Raw genomic sequence first — 7,784 nt, 5'->3', positions numbered from 1 at the left:
AGCCTGGACATGAGTGGGGGTAGTGAAGGGCGAGGGTCGAGGGAAAGAGAGCTTGGGTGAGTGGGAGATCCCAGCTGGATCAACAACAGAGAGGGAGAACAAGGAATAGGAGACCATGGTAAATGAAGACCACATGAGAATAGGAAGAAACAAAGTGCTAGAGAGGCCCACAGAAATCCACAAAGATACCCCCACAACAGACTGCTGGCAATGGTCGAGAGACAGTCCGAACTGACCTACTCTGGTGATGGGATGGCCAAACACCCTAATTGTCGTGCCAGAGGACATCTTTTAAGTGTAGCTAGAGTTTTTCTGCCTGGCCCACGGTCAGGGCAATTCTCTCTCACCCACCAGTCTCACAGCCGCTCAGACCCGACCAAGTAAACACAGAGACTTATATTGGTTACAAACTGTATGGCCGTGGCAGGCTTTTTGTTAACTGTTCTTACAGCTTAGATTAATCCATTTCTATAAATCTATACCTTGCCACATGGCTCGTGGCTTACCGGCATCTTCACATGCTGTTTGTCCTGATGGCGGCTGGCAGTGTCTCTGACTCAGCCTTCCACTTCCCAGCTTTATTCTCCTCCTTGTCCCACCTATACTTCCTGCCTAGCCACTGGCCAATCAGTGATTTATTTATTGACCAATCAGCAACACACTTGACGTACAGAACGTCCCACAGCATTTAAGAGTCAGTTCTCTCCTTCTATCACGCAGGTCCTGGAAATTCAACTCATGTCATTAAACTTGGCATCAAGCGTCTTCACCCACTGAGCCATCTTCCCAGCTTCAGAAAAGCAATTTCCGGTGTCAATATTGCAGGCAAACTGTGGAAACAAGCCATTGGTGGGTAAAGGCTATAACTCATTGTCTCCTTACGTGAATTTTGGCCATATTTCCAGTTAAGACGCATTCAAGAGGTTGTGTAAGATACAGAGAAAGTACTGGAGTGAAGCAGGAAAGAACTAGGTACCATTGTTACTTTCACATGATAAATAGAAATGAAGACACAGAAGCATAAATAAAGAAACTCCTAAGTCAGAAAGCTCATAAAAGAGTCCATAGCAGAACACAGACAGGTAAGGACATGACTGACAGGAAAGGAGGACATGACTGCTCCAAGATGTGGTTGAGAAAAAAGATTTTACTGTAGATATGTGGGAGAGTTCAGCCAGAGGCATCTGGCAGAGTTCAGACTGCACTCGACCATGAGAAGAGAGAGGGCAGGAGAGTGAGAAGGCAAGTGAACCAAGAGAGGGGGCCAAGAGCACATGGCTGACATGACGAGTTTTTATAGGAATTACAGGCTGGGGGAAGGGAAGGGAAGCCCCTGGGCTGGAGAAGTATAGGGTAGGGATCTGGGTGAGAAGTGCTGAGAGGACCCACAGACTGAGTGAGCCTGGCATCCAGTATGTGTTTTGGTATGATAATAGGCACCACAGTCAGCCTTTTTTGTCCGGGGTTTCCCTGCAAAGCAGTACTCCTTTACACTTAGGCATTCCAGCTTTGTAACACTCACTTTATTTATCTTTTGATACTCCATATTCTTAGATAATGTTGTGCTTTCTCCTGCCAAATTAAGTTACTGAGTCAGACATGAAGCCGTCAGATCATTAAAGGGCAAGTAGGGGCTTGGCTCATTACTGTGTGTTAGTGGCAGCACTGATATGTGAGAGAGCCTATGAGGAAAGGAAAACCCCAGAAACATTCACAGAAGATTCCCTTTTTTGCAAGTGTATGATCCTAAGAACAGTGACCTGGATGACAGTATTCCCATTCTCCAATCAGTGTCTTTTGTGATTTCTCCCCAGGAATCCAGTATCTACATTCTAAAAGGAAATATCTGATGCATTTATTCAAAGATTTCAGAAAAGGACTCTGATGTCGTTTTTTTGAAAAGAAGGCTACTGATATGAAAGTAAGTAGTGCTTAAGCTAAAGGAATGAATCGTTTTGAAGGACAGACAGTGTGCTATAAGAAATTCTGACAAATCTTCTCTTGGGCAACTGCAAGTCCATGGATAAGCTTGTCCGTCAGTACAGACCTTACTGAGAATCTGCAGAAAATCAAGGCTTCCAGTGATATGGACAATATTTTGAGATTTTGTAATCCACCTTAATGCTCCCATCAGTTGTCAGCAAAACTCTCCATTCAACAGAGGCTGTTAGCCAAGTATATGTACTAGAAATACCTAAGAAGCCTCTTTAAAATGTATATATGAGTACTCTGGTTATACTAATTCACTGTGGAGTAAATAAAAACAAGCCAAGGTATGTGGGCTATTATATATTAACATAGATGGCAGTCAGTTATATCACACAAGGATTATGTTTGTTTCTGTCCTGGTTGCTATTAAAATTCGTTAATGAAAGGTCAGGTCTCTCTGAATGATGTCTAATTCTATTTGGGGTATAATCTTTAGCCACGATTCCTAATGTGGTATGTATATCATCACTACCTGTGATAAATTTTTAAAACTGTATATACTCCTGGCTTATAAGTCAGTGGCAACAGCTTTTCATTGGTTTTTTTAAAGTTAGCATACAATAGAATGAGCTTCCTTGTTATATTTATATATATAATTATACTTGGTACTCATTTGTCTTCCTCCTCCATTGCTCTATCCATTACCTTCTCCCCACTCCACTTTTCAGTCACCTTCCTCTTGCTGAATATTTTCCCTTTCATCAGGTAAGTTTCATTGGACATTTCAGTCATAATTCTAATGTTCCCCCACAAATTAAAAATAAATGCATTATTGGAAACTTCACATGCATTCTTTATTTTATCTGCATTATCAAAACGTTCCCCTCCACATATGACTAGAAAGTGGAGATAACTAACAAGGAAGGAAACCTTCCCGAGAGGAACACAATACTTGAAATGGATGAGAGTCATAAAAACAGATTAGTAACAATACTGAATATAAGCTGTATGCATCAAATCCCATGGGATCTCAGTATTTATAAATACTGTTTATACTAGAGAGTGAAGAGAGAGTTCATATTAGATATAAAGTTATAATTGTTGGAGGGGCTGGGGTGGGGTAGGGATAGGTGGGGGAGCAGGAGAGGGAGAGGGGGCAGAACAGGGGTTAGTATGTAAAAGGAAAGAAAAAACTTTTAAATAAAAAAGTAAAAAAAAAAGAAAGAAAGAAAAATATAATTGTTTACCTGAAGAATGACACAAAGAAGAAAAGGTTATGTTTGTAAAGACAGTGAATAATGACAGAACATGGCGTGTCTGGGAACAGAATGACACATTTAATACAGCTGGAATGACGAGTATGGAGGTGTGCAAAAGGACAAAGGTGACAGTTGGGCTCCACATGATAAAGAGCACTGTGTGGACTCCTGAGCATTTTGTCTGATCCGTAGAGTAGTCTGAAAACTCATGTACACATATGCATATTTTAAACAACTATGAAAAACACAATAACAGTTTGAAACAAATGGGATGTGCTGGGTAATTCTGAACCCCAACAGAACTAGAAAGATACGGGAAGCAAGGGAATCTATAAAAGGCAGCTACCTAGCTGAAAGAGGAGGGTTTCTTTGGGCAAGTTACACGGAATCAGGGTAGTATATTTAGATAGAGGTCATACCATTAAAAGCCCTGTATTCCATTCCAATGACTCTATATTGAAAACGTGGAGTAATTGATGAAAATATGCATATTTTTGTATGTGCTTGAAAGAGAGAGGAAAGAAGAGAAAGGCAGAGATTTATTTCGAAAAAATGCATAATAGGAAAAAAAGAACAGTAATTAGGTATATGCCCACCAAATAGAAGTTTTCTTAATACTTAATACATTTGTTTTTAGTATGTTTTTAAATTTGAACTTCTTTTATAAGTCACATGAACCAAATAAGAATACAATTAGCCGGGACTGGAGAGATGGCTCAGAGGTTAAGAGCACTGGCTGCTCTTCAAGAGGTCCTGAGTTCAATTCCCGGCACCCACATGGTGGCTCACAGCCATGTGTAATGAGATCTGGTGCTCTCTTCTGGCGTGCAAGGTTACATGGAGACAGAATGTTGAATACATAATAAATAAATAAATCTTAAAAAAAAAAAAGAATACAATTAGCCTTAATCCATAGGGAGGTGCTTAGTCTTACTGCAATGGCATGTTTTGTTGATACTCATGGGAGACCTGCTCTTTCCTAAACAGAAATGGAGGAGGAGTGGATTGCAGGAGTTGGAACAGAGGGGGTGGAGGGAGGGACTGGGAGGAGAGGAAGGAGGGGAAACTGTGGCCATGATGTAATATAAATAAATAAATAGATAAATAAATAAATTTATTTTTATAAAAAGAATACAATTTTCAAACAAAACTGGGGTACTAAAGCTTTATATATAAATGTCCAGTTGGTTTTTTATGTCACTTGATAGAAGCTAGAATTATCTGGGAAGGGGGAAGCCCTAAATGAGAAAATGCCTTCATCAGATTGCTTGTAGGCAACTCTGTAGGACATTTTCTTAAGTAATGATTGATGTGGAAGGGCCCATCCTACGGTGAGACATGCCACTCCTGGACTGGTGGTCTTGAGTGCTATAAAGAAGCAGGCTAAGAAGTCCTGAGAAGCAAGCCAGTAGCAGCAATCCTTGAAAGCCTGCATCAGCTCCTGCCTTGAGTTCCTGCCTTGAGTTCCTGCTTTGGCTTCCCTGATGATGGACTATAATCTGTAAAACAAATAAACCATTGGTTTCCCAAAGTCACTTTTGGTCATGGCCTTTATCACAGCAATAGAAACAAATCTAAGGCAATAAATATAGGTAAAATTTTATACATAAAAATATTTTATTCATCTTTTTATTATCCAAAAAAAATCACCACACCCTAGAGATAAATATTCCTGCAAATGTAGTAGTAACATGCCAAATCACTTCATAAAGATAATTTTACCCAATAATATGTGTGCCATAGAAAATGTATATTATTGGCCTAGTTTAAATTTAAATTTTTATGTAGATAAAATCACATTTTATATGTTATACTGTACTTGTTTCAAACATGCCCATAAAAATCATAAAAGTCTGTTTAATTTATACAATTATGTATTTATTTCCCTATAGGATAGATATTCAAGACTATTTGTAGTATTTTACATTATTATAATACAATGAGCATCTTTTAAAATATCTCCTTAAAAATGAATGGCTGTTTCTAGGGAATATATGCAGCTGAAATTCTATATTATAGACAATTCATGTTCCATTGTAATAGGTGAAACAATTTTCTGTATTTCTATCACTGCTATATTGTATCACTAGTTTACTAGTAAATTACCAAACTTTTTTACTGCAAAATCTTTAATTAAAAAAATTTCATCATCAGGCATTAATAATCATATGCAGCTTTGAATTCTGCATGTTACATGGCCAAACTCCAAGGTACAATATGTCCAGTGGTACAATAGTGGCGTGACTATTGTATAAGTAGCCGATTGCTTCCTCATTAGATTTGCCGCTGCTCTGAAGAAGGGAATATGTTTGGTACTATAAAACCTGGTCAGAAGTCTATGGGTAGTGGTGGTGTGTGTGTGTGGGGGGGTGCTACTATCGTTGTTTTTGCTAGATGGACATGTTGTGCCTATAAAAGTGTCATCTAAATAGTCATGTTTATGCCCATGGACTACTGCTGGTGTCAGCTTTGATCAGAGAAGACTTATTTTCTAGAGGATAATGATTACTGCAGAGATTCATATCTAATCAAAGTGCTAAAAATAAATAAATTACTGTTCAGTGCTCAACCCCAAATATGAAATCAATATCACCACTTCCAAGACTCAGAAGTCAGGCAGAAAGAATGGAACCACCAGAGGAAGGAGATGAGTGCTATGAGACATAGTCTTCCCAAGACAGGGAGGTTGTTGCACTCATGAATGCACCACAACTGTGGTTACCTACACAAGAACTGCACAAGACTGGGCCTGTTGACATTCCATAGTGGAATGGCACAGAGTTCCTGAGGCCTCATTCCCCCAGAGCTATTGGCAATTAGTGGTTGCTGGGAAAGTGGAAGACATTTTTATTCAGTGGTGTACCCCTCGTAAGCTGTTAGGCTCCAAAAAATAGCCCTCTAACCATGTTTGTGCAAACAATCCTAACCAAACTTAGTGAGTCAGAAAAACAGACATAAAGTAAGAGGGTGACTAGTTGGGAGGGGGAAGGGAGCAAGAAAAGGTAATGGAGATGAATATGGTCAAAATACATTATAGATTTGTATGAAACTGTCGTAAATTTAATTAGTAAAAATACTTATCATCAAAAATTGTATTATGTTCCTTTATTTTCATTTACGTAATTACTGGATCAATATGTTTTCATATTTTAAGAAAGTTAAAAACTTATTATTGTTTTGTTTTTGTTATATTTTATTTTGTTTATTTATTATTTTGTTTTTCCATCCCAACCAAAGTTTCCCCTACCTCCCCTCTCCCTGATTCCTCCCTCCTCACTTCCCCCAATCCCCCATCCACTCCTCTTCTATTTCTCTTCAGGTATAGACTGGGCCTCCCATGGCTATCAGCCAGCCATGGTATATCCAGTTGCAGTGAGACCAGGCACCTCCTCTTCTATTAAGGCAGGATGAGGCAGGCAATCCAGTAGGAGCAATGGGACCAACACTGGGTAACACAGTCAGAGACAGCCCCTGCTCTCACTGTTAGGAGTCTCACAAGAGGACGAAGCTACACAATTGTCACATATATTCAGAGGGCCTAGGTTGGTGCCATGCAGGCTCCCTGGTTGTTGGTTCAGTCTCTGTGAGTCCTTATGAGCCCAGGTTAGTTGGTTTTGTGGGTTTTCTTGTGTGTCCCTGACCCCTCTGGCTGCTACAATCCTCTCCCCCTCCCGCCTCTCTTCAGCAGGATTCCCCAAGCTCCACCTAATGTTTGGCTGTGGGTCTCTGCATCTGATAAACTTATTATTTTTCAACCCTACTTCTTTCAATAACTTAAAATATTAGCGCATTGATTTGTGTTTGTGTATGAGCATGCCCACACATACACGCACATACAGAGGTCAGAGAACAACTTGCAGGAGTCAGTTCTCTCCTTTCCACCATATGGGTCTCAGGGATCAAACTATCAGGCTCAGCATCAAGTGCCTTTACCTGCTGAACCATCTTGCCACCCTAGCATTGAACTCTTGATCCCCCTGCTTCTACACTGCAAGTTTATAGGTGTGTGTCACTATATCCAGTTCATGTGATGTTGGACTCAAACCCATGGCCTTGTACATGCTAGGCAAATATTCTACAGAAAGCATCATCAACAGAAAAAACAAGCAGAAGAATTGATGTCAGGATTTGAGAACAGGGCCCATTTTTTTTAAAGTCAATGAATAAACTGGAACAGGGCATTTGCTGTGAGATTTTGTTTCCTACAAATGCCAGAGAAACTGCACCCGTGAAGTCTCACAAACATGACTGCCTAAACAAGACAAGAAAAGGGGGGAGTAAAATAAGCAGGACAGCAACAGTTATGTTAATGAAGAAGGGGGAAAGCTCCACCTCAACCCTAGACAAAGAACTACAGGCAACTACCGAATGCTGAGAGAGGGAAACCCTCTTTCCCCAGGGAAGAGCACTCCAGCTGGGTATCTAACAGAATAAACCAGAAAATATCCAACTATACCAGTACCAGCAGAGGAAGAAAATAGTTTACCAATTAACCAATCAAGCAGTGTGTGTGTGTGTGGGGTGTGTGTGTGTGTGTGTGTGTGTGTGTGTGTGTGTGTGTGTGTAGCCATTTTAATCTTGAATACAGATGGTCTT

This window comes from Peromyscus eremicus, chromosome X (assembly GCF_949786415.1).
Source record: "Peromyscus eremicus chromosome X, PerEre_H2_v1, whole genome shotgun sequence".
NCBI classification, from domain to species: Eukaryota; Metazoa; Chordata; class Mammalia; order Rodentia; family Cricetidae; genus Peromyscus; species Peromyscus eremicus.
The sequence above is the reverse complement of the archived record's forward strand: the minus strand, read 5'-3'. Positions refer to the sequence as shown.